Source organism: Gymnoscopelus microlampas (assembly GCF_963454915.1).
Source record: "Gymnoscopelus microlampas genome assembly, chromosome: 18".
Lineage (NCBI taxonomy): Eukaryota > Metazoa > Chordata > Actinopteri > Myctophiformes > Myctophidae > Gymnoscopelus > Gymnoscopelus microlampas.
In genome coordinates, this window is record NC_139955.1 from 26,698,017 (window position 1) to 26,710,518 (window position 12,502).

Genomic DNA, 12,502 nt, shown 5'->3' on the forward strand with positions numbered 1-12,502 from the left:
AACCTCTAGAGGAGAGTCTGGTTCATCCAGGATGCTCTTTTCATTCTGCATCCTCTGCATCGTCCCTGTACAACTGGGGTCCATTATCAGTATGTTCTGACTACCAGCTCTGCCGAACTTACAGTCACTCTTTCTGGAGTCAGTTGTCCTGCACACCTCGTAATTGTACACATGAGGGAGAGTCCCTGTACCCAAAGTGTCTGAGTAACGTGGTGGATAATATGGAATCACTGGGAGACTGGAATGATAGATGCGAGACTGTCTCCATCTGTATATTTTCACTGATATAATAACAACTAAACACGTGATGAACAAAAAGGAAACTACAGCCAAAGCTAAGACTAAGAAAAACGTCAGGTTGTCGTTGTACTCCTTGTCGTGTGTAAAGTCAGTGAACTCAGAGAGAACTTCAGGGAAACTGTCAGCCACTGCCACGTTAACATTGACTGTAGCTGAACGAGAGGGCTGTCCGTTGTCCTCCACTATGACAGTCAGCCTTTGTTTCACAGCATCTTTATCAGTGACTTGACGGATAGTTCTTATTTCCCCATTCTGTAATCCCACATCAAACAGTGCCCTGTCTGTGGCTTTATGTAGCTTATAGGAGAGCCAGGAATTCTGTCCAGAGTCCACATCAACAGCCACCACTTTAGTGACCAGATAGCCCACATCTGCTGAACGAGGCACCATTTCAGCCACCAGAGAGCCACCACTCTGGACTGGATACAGAACCTGAGGGGCGTTGTCATTCTGGTCTTGAATGAAAATAGTGACAGTCACATTGCTACTGAGTGGAGGGGAGCCTCCATCTTGCGCTTTGACAAGTAGTTTAAGTTGATTGATTTGCTCATAATCGAATGTGCGTACCGCATGTAAAACTCCAGTTTCAGAGTTTATGGATACATACGCAGAGACAGGGCTCCCACTGACTTGTGTGTCCTCTATGAGGTATGAGATTCTGGCGTTTTGATTCCAATCAGAGTCTCGTGCACTAACAGTAAATATTGAGACTCCAGGGGAGTTGTTCTCAACTATGTAAGCCGAATAGCTTGGTTTGCCAAATAATGGTGCATTGTCATTTACGTCAGATATCTTTAGGCATAAAGTCGTTGCACTAGATAGGGAAGGAGACCCTGAATCGGTAGCAGTTATTGTAATATTGTATTCCGCTTTTGTTTCACGATCAAAAATTGTATCTGAAAGCAAGCTATAATAGTTGGTTAAAGACGACTGAATTTTAAATTGTTGTTTTGCGTCTATTGAGCATGTTATCTGTCCGTTTCTTTCTGAGTCTGCATCCTTTACATTAATGACAGCAATAGTTGTCCCGGGAGGAGCATCTTCTGATATCGGGCTAGAGAACGACATGACATTTATGATCGGAGCATTGTCATTAACATCAATAACCTCAATGATGACGTTACTCGCAGCAGTTAGACCACCTTGATCTTTAGCGCCTACTCTTATTTCATATTTCTTGTCTTTTTCAAAATCTATTTTACCGGCAACAGATATTTTTCCAGATGCCTTGTCAATATTAAACATTCCAGCTAAATTCCCCTTTAAGTTGGAAAAACTGTAAGTCACTAAGCCACGTGATCCACTGTCCGCATCTGACGCGTTGATTGTAGTAACTAGAAGCTCGCCCCCGCTACGCGGGGGCTCGCGTCTAGCCCGCGGCCACGCCCACGTAGCGCCCGCGGCCACTTGGCAACTCATATAAGTGGCGTAGCGTCATGAGGGCCAGTGGGGCCGTGGCTCGGTCAGTGAAGACCCTGTAGTGCGGATGATATGTGGCATAGAGGGGCAGATTGTAAATCCCCAGAGGAAACATCCGTGGGCTACCATTGGTTCAGCGATGTGTGCGGTCGCCCTGCGGCCCCTCCTCCTCCACCAATGTGCAGTATTGAGAGCCCTGACGTCACAACAATTGGAGCGATGGGCACTGCACTCTGGTTGGTTAGGGTACACCTAGGGCCCAGGTAGAACCCAGTTAAAGCCTGCATGGGCAAACCCAGTTAGGACCCGCCTTGGTCCCACATAAACATGGCTAGTTGGGGCCCACCTAAGGGCCAGGTAGAAGCTACTTATAGCCTGCATGGGCATCGCAGTTGGGACTGAAGTGGATGCCGCTGACATTGCTGACATGGGGTCCATATGGTTTAGCCCACCTTGAAACCATATGGGAACTACGCTGGCATGCTGGCTGGAATGCAAACGCTGCATCATACCTGTAGTGTTTAGTTTGATGTTGTGTGTGTAGCAGATATACCTGCAGTGTGTAGACCAATGTCCATATGAAAGTCAATGCCCAGCAGTGTTTTTTTTTCTCCAGCAGAGTTTCTAGTGTCTCTGTGTCTCTCTGGAAGAGGTTGCACATGAACTCTGCAGCCGCACTGAGGCGCTCCAACACAAACACTCTGACATTAAGCTGCTTCACACAACAAACATCAGCACCACGCTGCTGTTTGTCCAAAAGACACAATATGTCCTCTCCGACCGACGTCATGTGTTCATGTATCGACAGCCGTACAGACTCCTTTTGACACATTTTACCTCGTTTATCCAGCTCTCACTGACTCTCCACATCGGGCTGTTATAGCGCCACCATGAGGCTGATGAGAGAAATCTCAAGTGGAATTTCTTCCTCGGCATAGTGGGAATGTGGGTGCAAAGTTGCACGGAAAGTGCATGCTGTGTTCATAATGTGAGGCATTTTGGTCCAAACGGAGCAGTCCTGCAGACTTTGGAAGCCATTTTAGCCAATCAGGATGGAATATGAAAAATCTGAAAGAGCCTTTTTTTTAAATGACTGTGGAGATACTGTGTACCGATTTGCGTGATGTTTGGGCAAAATATGTAGGAGTACTGTGAGAAAATGTGTTTAGCAAAAAGCGGCCTCCTGGTGGCACTGTAACAGGGCCATGTGAAAGAAATAGGGCAGAGGTTCTGAATTGGCATCCAGGGAGTGTGTGTGCTCAGTTTCGCTGCGATCAAGTCAACGATGTGAGAGATTAGCTAGCACAGACGGACGGACAGGGGGTTAAACATAGTCTTGCGCCATGCCTTTCGGCCTGGCGGAGACAATAAAAAAACGAAAGTAAAGGAAATGACCATTTCTGCAACAAAAGTAGTCAACAAACTATACTATAAAAACATGGGCCACATTGTCAAATAATCTAAGAAAGAGGCAATCATGTAGAAAATAGCCGATCTACAAGCTTGCAAAGCCTCTCAACGTGAGGCGTTTCGAACTTGTAGATCGGCTATTTTCACAATATTTACTTGTGGAACGGAGTCAAACAGAATGGGGGGGTCCCCAGATCAAGTACGTTTATTTGGGGGGGGGGGGGGGGGGGGCTGAAAGGGTTGATAAACACTGCTCTAATCTGAGCGAAATTATCTGAATTTACTACATGACCATAATGCAGCCTAACATGCGTAGCACGGGGCGGTCCTGCCATTACGTTAGTTACTGTAGTTGCTGTGGAGCTACATAGTTCTCCAGAAGACACACACAAACATACACCATCTACAATGGACTAACTGAGCAGCAATATTGACATTCACCACACGAACGTGCATTGTTGACAAAGTGATTGCACAGCCGCTGCAGGCATGACAACCACGTTAGCGTTAGCGACATGGCAGCTATCACAGCGCCCTGTCCGTCGTCGCTGCGACTGACTGTGATTAGCCTGGGTGACAGCCTGCTTCGCTACGTTCGGCGGATTTTGTTTTCTCTCTGGAGAGAGAAAAATAGTCCGCCGAACGCAGCGAAGCAGGCTGGCACCCAGGCTAGACTGTGATGGCTACAGCCATAGATATATAAACACTACAGCAAGCTCTCTGAGATGCCATTGTCTGGAGACTGCTCTTAGCGTGACACGACCAATGAGAGTGAGCGCTGTAGTTGTTGCTAAGATACGGTGGCGTCTCTGCCCCATAGCTTGTAGATCTCTCACGCATGATTGGCGTAGGCTGCGTTGCCAGGTCTGACTGTTTGTATAAGCGATTGTGGGCTTATTTGGGTGCACTTTTGGGCTCGTCGTTTCCATAGACCACGGCAGTGCTTATTTCTTTCCCGTGACCGATGTGGCAAGAGAAGGTGCAAAACGAACCATCCGGAAGTAGATTGCGAGATGAAATATATAGCACTTTTTGATTATTAGAGAAGGAGACACATGTGAAGGTGGAAAATGAAATGTAGTAGATTATATAGTTTTTCATGAGGGATTTTTGTAGCAAGTTGTGAGAGAATTGGGCTACTCCTGTGGGCGGGGGGCTGATTAGAACCATTGGGGTTTGAAAGGAGACGCTCTCTGTTTGAGTGGAAAGATATATGTACCAATGGGTGCATTTTCCCTTACAGTAGCTTGGTATACTGACTGGTTAAAAACAGGTGTATTGTCATTCGCATCTAAAACAGTTATATCGATATTCACTGTACCTGATTTCTGTGGTGTCCCGCCATCTACAGCTATCAGTTTTAAAGAAAGATGGCTATTTAATTCTCTGTCTAATGGTTTCTGTAAAATCATTTCAGTGATTTTGCTTCCATCAGCGTTAGAATGTTGTTTTAAGATGAAGTTATCATTGGAGCTTAAAACGTAATTTTGTAAACTATTAAGCCCTACATCAGGGTCTTCTGCGCTTTCTAAGTCAAATTGAGATCCTATAGTTGCAGATTCACTAATTTCCAAATGAATGTGACTGGTTTTGAAAGTAGGGGAATGGTCATTAACATCCAATATCTCTACAATAACCCGATGGAGTTCGATTGGATTTTCTAAAATTATTTCGAAGCTGAAGCTACATGGAGTGACGTCGCCACAAAGCTGCTCTCTGTCTATTCTCTCATTGACGACTAGAATCCCTTTGTCTGTCTTCAGTTCGGTGTACTGAACGCTTTCTCCGGTCACGATACGAGCCCGGCCAGAACGGAGCCTTTTCAGATCCAAACCTAGGTCCTGTGCTACATTACCAATAAGAGAGCCTTTCTTCATCTCCTCTGGAACGGAATATCGCATTTGACCATCCACGTTGTGAATAAGCAACATCAAAACCGTCAGCATCTCCAACGCAGGTTTCGAAAACAAACGCCATTTTACACTTTGGGACTGTATTAATGCCATGTCCTAACGCATTTAAATCCAACGTAAATCTCGAAAGGATAACTCCTCTTGATAATGAAGCAAAGTGATAAAATCATCCAATCGCAGCTTTGGTAGGCTATAGATCTATATTCCCCAAATTATTTCTGTAAAATTAAGATAGGATTCTCAAAATTACCCTCTCCTACGCATAGCCCCACCTCGAAGCACAGTGCTTCACACTCGTCGTCTGAGTAGCTACAGAAGACTGAGGGGATTTTTAAAGGGAACTCCAGTCTGATTTTTATTCTGACCAACAGCGTCCCTTAGAGTCCAAAACGTGAATGCCAAGAGAGATTTAATAAAAACAAAATAGTTCATATTCATAATCAAAACCTGTAAATAATGAAGACAATCACATGGAGACGCAAGAAGTCATCTCTGATAGAGTAGAAGTAGAAGAAAGATTGGGACTAGAGTAAAGCATGTGGCTAGAAGTACACCTGGGCTAATCATAGTTTTATAGACAACACACAGGGAAATGGTATACCACCAAACTATAGATTTCTACTGTGCAGGGATGACTGTCAAAATCGAGAAAATGTGATCTGACAAAACTGTGACGTTAGAGAGAATGACTCAGCTAAACAAATACATTGTAAACTATACATCAAAAAACACAAAATACAAGGAATAAAATCCATGATAAAAGCAGTATGATGGTGTGGGAGAGCCGTCCAGTACTCAAATTAATTATTTATCCAGTTCTTTCTGAATAGACAAGAACATCAAAAATGCTGTTGAAGTGAAATATTTTCAATCTGAAAATGTATTAAAAACAGAACAACGTTTCGGTCCAAATTGACCGCATCATCTGAATCAAATAAACGCAGACGTATATGGGAAAGTAGTATATGGGAAAGTAAATGGAGTTGATGTCCAATCATGGAATCCCACCAATAAGCTAGGAGGAAATATCCAGGTGATGTTGAGGGGGAAAGTCCAGGTACATATTAAAATGCATAATGCAGCATAATACAAACAGGCCAGTTAATATAACGAAATAGAAAATAATTATATGAATAAAAGGTCCCACTTGTCAAAGCCAAAAATTATCAAAGTGAGCATACGCAACCAATCAGATTGTCTCAATTTACAGTTAGCCAATCAGGTGATGATCTCCCTATATTACCTCTGAAACTGCGATTCTCTCTTTCATTCAGTTAGCGTTAAGCCTACACCACCTCCACAATTATTTTCCTGAATTGATGAAGAAGGAGACTTCTCCCTCTATCTGCACAGTCTCTTCACCACCATCGAAATGATATCTTATAGTCCAATTGCCAAAACTTTGTAACAATTGTACCACAATAAAATCTGTTATCCTTTTCATTTAGTTGCCTCCATATTGAAATGCAGGCCCGGATTGGCCGTCGGGAGGACCGGGACTATTCCCGGTGGCCTGCCCTCTAGTGGCCTGCCTGAAAAAAAAAAAAAAAAAAAAAAAAAAATTTTTTTTTTTCTTTTTTGCATCAAAAAAAAATATCAGGTCAGGCCAGCCATCCACAGCCAGCGCGGCGCTTAAGTGATGCAGCAAAAAAAAATCTCTCCTAAGCACAGGCCAGGCCAACCACAGTCAATTTCAATTCAATGCAGTCAGTGTTGCTTGCAGCTCAGTGCAGCTGCGGGCCTCCCCCCTACCTTTAACCCCCAAAAAGGCCCCCCTTTTGTAAGGCCCCCCAAAAATAAGGCCCCCAAAAAAAAGGGCCCCCCAAAAAAAACGGCGCGCGCTGCGCGCGCACAGGGTGGCCTGGGTGGGCGTGTATCTCCCGGCCAGATTTGGAGTCCCACTCCGGCCCTGTTGAAATGACTTAACTAAAATAGGTCAAATGATGATGATGGGGGAGGTACTGCTGCAAATGTGCTCCAACTCCTCAACATGCTAGCCAACAGCGTCCCAGTGAGTTCTGTGAGATACATTACACGCATAGAATATAGGCTATATATGTAGCTTTCGATGCAGGCAATTAGGAAACATGGCAAGAATAAATACTGTCATGTGGATTTCTTTTTGATAAAACATGAAGTTACCCGAACAATTAAATAAAATATCATTCTGTTTAAATGAGGGATGTAGAAAAATTAAAAACCCTCCCCTTTTCAATTATTTTACACTTGCGATATATGAGTGAGGGCAGGAGGGAGAGAGATCGACATCGAGAGCGAGAGAGAACTCTGAACTGCAAGCTCTCCAGTATGCAGTGCAGCTGCACTGCAGCTTTCCTGACATGACGCTGTCCATGGTACTGAAACACAACCAACAGACTGTCTCTGACGCTACTCCAGGGGCAGCCACGACGTTTACAGTGAAGCAGCACAAATAGCCAAACCTCTTTAGAAATATAAGCTACTGAATAAACATTTGCTTCAATTCCTTAGAGCCCAAATGCACCGAAGTATGCGTTATTATATTTGTAGAAATGGTATGATGAGTAACACAATAGGTTCTTTGTGGCGATGAAAACGAAATTTCGTGAGAAAAGTGATCTGATACGAAAAAAGGAAACGGGGGAAAAAAGCAAACACAAACACCAAATTGCTATCAGCATAGCAGCATCTAACACTAACGAGTAGGAGCAACAATACCTGGCTCACTGTGACAGGAGCTGTTCTGTTGAAAGGGCCCTTTAACACAGTTATTTGTTACTATATAGGATATTACATTTACAAATGATGAATTATTTCATTTCATGTTCATTAAAAAAAAATAGCAGAGAGAGAGAGAGAGAGAGGTTTGAACTGTGCAGTGCTTTCCTGCCATTGCGCTGTCCATGGTGCTGAAACCCAACAGAACATAGTCTGGGGCACCACCCATAAGGCATTATCACTGTATTTGCTTAAGTTATTACATTTTAACACACACACACACACACACACACACACACACACACACACACACACACACACACACACACACACACACACACACACACACACACACACACACACACACACACACACACACACACACACACACACACACACACACACACAAAAGTTTTTTTAATTGTCTGTAATGCAGTGTCGAAAGACAAACCTCTAGTGGAGAGTCTGGTTCATCCAGGATGCTCTTTTCATTCTGCATCCTCTGCATTGTCCCTTTACAACTGGGGTCCATTATCAATATGTTCTGACTACCAGCTCTGCCGAACTTACAGTCACTCTTTCTGGAGTCAGTCGTCCTGCAAACCTCGTAATTGTACACATGAGGGAGAGTCCCTGTTCCCAAAGTGTCTGAGTATCGAGGTGGATAATATGGAATCACTGGGAGAGTGGAATGATAGATGCGAGACTGTCTCCATCTGTATATTTTCACTGATATAATAACAACTAAACACGTGATGAACAAAAAGGAAACTACAGCCAAAGCTAAGACTAAGAAAAACGTCAGGTTGTCGTTGTACTCCTTGTCGTGTGTAAAGTCAGTGAACTCTGAGAGAACTTCAGGAAAGCTGTCAGCCACCGCCACGTTAACATTGACTGTAGCTGAACGAGAAGGCTGTCCGTTGTCCTCCACTATAACAGTCAGTCTTTGTTTCACAGCGTCTTTATCAGTGACTTGACGGATTGTTCTTATTTCTCCATTCTGTAATCCCACTTCAAACAACGCTCGGTCTGTAGATTTCTGTAGTTTATAGGAGAGCCAGGCATTCTGTCCAGAGTCCACATCAACAGCCACCACTTTAGTGACCAGATAGCCCACATCTGCTGACCGGGGCACCATTTCAGCCACCAGAGAGCCACCACTCTGGACTGGATACAGAACCTGAGGGGCGTTGTCATTCTGGTCTTGAATTAAAATAGTGACAGTAACATTGCTACTGAGTGGAGGGGAGCCTCCATCTTGCGCTCTGACAACTAGTTTAAGTTGATTGATTTGCTCATAATCGAATGTGCGTACTGCATGTAAAACTCCAGTTTCAGAGTTTATGGATAAATAAGCAGAGACAGGGCTCCCACTGACTTGCGCGTCCTCTATGAGGTATGAAATTCTGGAGTTTTGATTCCAATCAGTGTCTCGTGCACTCACAGTAAATATTGACACTCCAGGTGAGTTGTTCTCAACTATATAAGCCAAATAGCTTGGTTTTTCGAACAATGGCGCATTATCATTTACGTCAGAGATCTTTAGGCATAAAGTTGTTGCACTAGATAGGGAAGGAGACCCTGAATCGGTAGCAGTTATGGTAATATTGTATTCTGCTTTTGTTTCACGATCAAAAATCGTATCTGAAAGCAAGCTGTAATAGTTGGTTAAAGACGACTGAATTTTAAATGGGTGTTTCGAGTCTATTGAGCAGGTTATCTGTCCGTTTCTTTCTGAGTCTGCATCCTTTACATTGATGACAGCTATAGTCGTCCCGGGAGGAGCATCTTCTGATATCGGGTTAGAGAACGACATGACATTTATGATTGGAGCATTGTCATTAACATCAATAACCTCAATGATAAGTTTACTTGCATCATTAAGGCCACCTTGATCTTGGGCGCCAACTCTTATTTCATATTTTTTGTCTTTTTCGAAATCTATCTTACCTGCAACAGAAATTTTTCCAGATGCCTTGTCAATATCAAATATGTCAGCCAGGTTTCCCTTTAAGTTAGAAAACGTATAAGTCACTATGCCATTTGATCCACTGTCAGCATCAGAGGCGTTAACGGTTGTGATATATGTACCAATGGGCGCGTTTTCTATCACAGTAGCCCTGTACACTGACTGATTGAACACAGGAGAATTGTCATTCGCGTCTAAAACAGTTATATCGATATTCACTGTACCCGATTTTGGTGGAGTCCCACCATCTACTGCTATCAGCTTTAAAGAGAGATGCGGATTTAACTCTCTGTCTAATGGTTTCTGTAAAATCATCTCTGCGAATTTGCTCCCGTCAGCGTTAGAATGTTGTTTCAAGGCAAAATTATCATTAGAGCTTAAAACATAATTTTGAAAACTATTAAGTCCTACGTCAGGGTCATCTGCACTTTCTAAGTGAAAATGAGATCCTATCGCAGCAGATTCACTAATTTCCAAATGAATGTGACTGTTTTTGAAAGTAGGGGAATGGTCATTCACATCCAAGATCTCTACAATAACTCGATGGAGTTCGATTGGATTTTCTAGTATTATTTCGAAGCTGAAGCTACATGGAGTGACGTCGCCACAAAGCTGCTCTCGGTCTATTCTCTCATTGACGACTAGAATCCCTTTGTCTGTCTTCAGTTCGGTGTAATGAACGCTTTCTCCGGTCACGATACGAGCCCGGCCAGAACGGAGCCTTTTCAGATCCAATCCAAGGTCCTGTGCTACGTTACCAATAAGAGAGCCTTTCTTCATCTCCTCTGGAACGGAATATCTTATCTGACCATCAGCATTGTGAATAAGCAACATAAAAAAGATCAACATTTCTGGTGCAAGTATGGAAAACAAACGCCATTTTACGTATTGAGGCTGTCTTGACGCCATGTCCCAACGCATTAAATCCAGTGTGATACTCGAAAGTATTATTCCTCTTGACAATGAAGCAAAAAGTCAACACATGGCAGCATTGGTAGACTACTATATTTCCAAAAACATTTATGTGAAATTTAAACAGGATTCTTCGTCTCAACTGTGTCTCCGCGTTGCCCCACCTCGCATGAAGCACAGTGATTCTTTGCTTCCCTTGGCATAGCAGTTGCAGAGCAGAGGAGGGAGCTTTAAAGATGATAACACCAGTTAGATTTTTATTCTGACCAACAGCGTCCCTTAGAGCCCAAAACATGAACGCCAACGCAAATATATTTTACATTTTTAAATTGTGATGTAAATGTATCTACTTTTCGGTAGTGGAAATGGTAGGCTGCTGCAGAAGAAATAGCTGCATGATGCGAGTAAAACAACTAAGAACATAATATATTTGTAGAAATGCCAACGTTATCTGAGAGAGAAAAATGTGATCTAGCCCAAAACACCAAATTAGTATCAGCAAAGCGCCAACGCAACCAACACACATACACAGCTTGTGCAGGGGGCTGTTCTCCACCACTGGGCCTTTTTAACCGAATTATTAGGCTATGTATTTGCAAACGCCGTTATGCAGTGAACGTGTTCATTTCAAAAAACAATATCTTACAACTAAAAGAGAGCATAATTATTTAGAGTCTATGTGTTCTCTCTGAATGTATGGTAATTGTTTGGTCTTTAGCTTAATTGTATTTGCTACTGAAGAAAATGTCGTCATTGTTTTGTAGACAAAGCCACTTTCGTAAAACATCACTTAAAAGGTCGGGTCTATAATGCATATAAGTATAAATAATTATAACGAGTGTTATGGAGCCTTATAAGTGCATTATAATGCGCTATAGAACCAGACCTTCAAGTGAAGTTTCACCAGGTAATATTAATGTGCTGTTCCGCTGAGCTTATATGCATTGTGTGTGAAGTGTTGTTGTTGTATAAAGCTTATACGAACATTACAAGAAGAAAAATAACATAAAAAGCAGACACTACAACGCAGTTGATATTGAACGGAGGACAGCTGCGCAGATTAAACCAACTGGTCGACGTCAACAGCAGCAAAATGTACGGTATGTAACCATATATGTCCAGAACCTGTGCAACGTTACCGATAAGATATCTTTTCTTTATCTCCTCTGGGATGAAACAGTGAATTTGACCACAGACTATATGACTGATATACGACAGCAATACAATAGCAGAAACTGCCATGCTGATATACAACACAATCACAGAAGGATTATGACCAAAAAAAAGAGAAGAAAATTCAAGATTTAGGCCTATTTAAAATACATTGTGGTGTTGTCAAATACAGTCACAAACGTGAGGCTTAATCTCACACTGTTTTAAATTCAAAACACAATGGTTTCACTTACTATGTTAAATTGTTGGTTAAATCGCTATAGTTAACTCACCTCTAGAGGAGAGTCTGGTTCATCCAGGATGCTCTTTTCACTATAGAATCGCTGCATTGTCCCTCCAGAACTGGGGTCCATTATCAGTATGTTCTGACTACCAGCTCTGCCGAACTTAGAGTCACTCTTTCTGGAGTCAGTTGTCCTGCACACCTCGTAATTGTACACATGAGGGAGAGTCCCTGACCCCAAAGTGTCTGAGTAACGTGGTGGATAATACGGAATCACCGGGAGATTGGAATGACAGAGGATACGAGACTGCTTCCATCTGTAAATTTTAACTGATATAATAACAACCAAACAAGTGATGAAGAGGAAGGAAACTACAGCCAAAGCCAAGACTAAATAAAAAGTCAGATTGTCATTGTACTCCTTGTCGTGTGTAAAGTCAGTGAACTCTGAGAGAATTTCAGGGAAGCTGTCAGCCACCGCCACGT

At 42.8% G+C, this 12,502-nt stretch overlaps 1 protein-coding gene and 1 pseudogene across 2 annotated transcripts in view; both read right to left on the bottom strand.

Annotated features, from left to right (window-relative positions):
• The window catches only part of LOC311065419 (protocadherin gamma-C5-like), a gene marked incomplete at its 5' end in the record, with an annotated part of 366,358 nt that overhangs the window by 158,077 nt on the left and 195,779 nt on the right, over positions 1 to 12,502 (bottom strand). The window lies entirely within an intron of this gene.
• Positions 12,057 to 12,502, bottom strand: part of LOC311033398 (protocadherin gamma-A11-like) — a 2,377-nt pseudogene continuing 1,931 nt past the window's right edge. Inside the window, exon 1 of the transcript in view lies at positions 12,057 to 12,502. This exon is cut by the window's right edge and continues 1,931 nt beyond it. The product of the transcript in view is annotated as a protocadherin gamma-A11-like (transcript).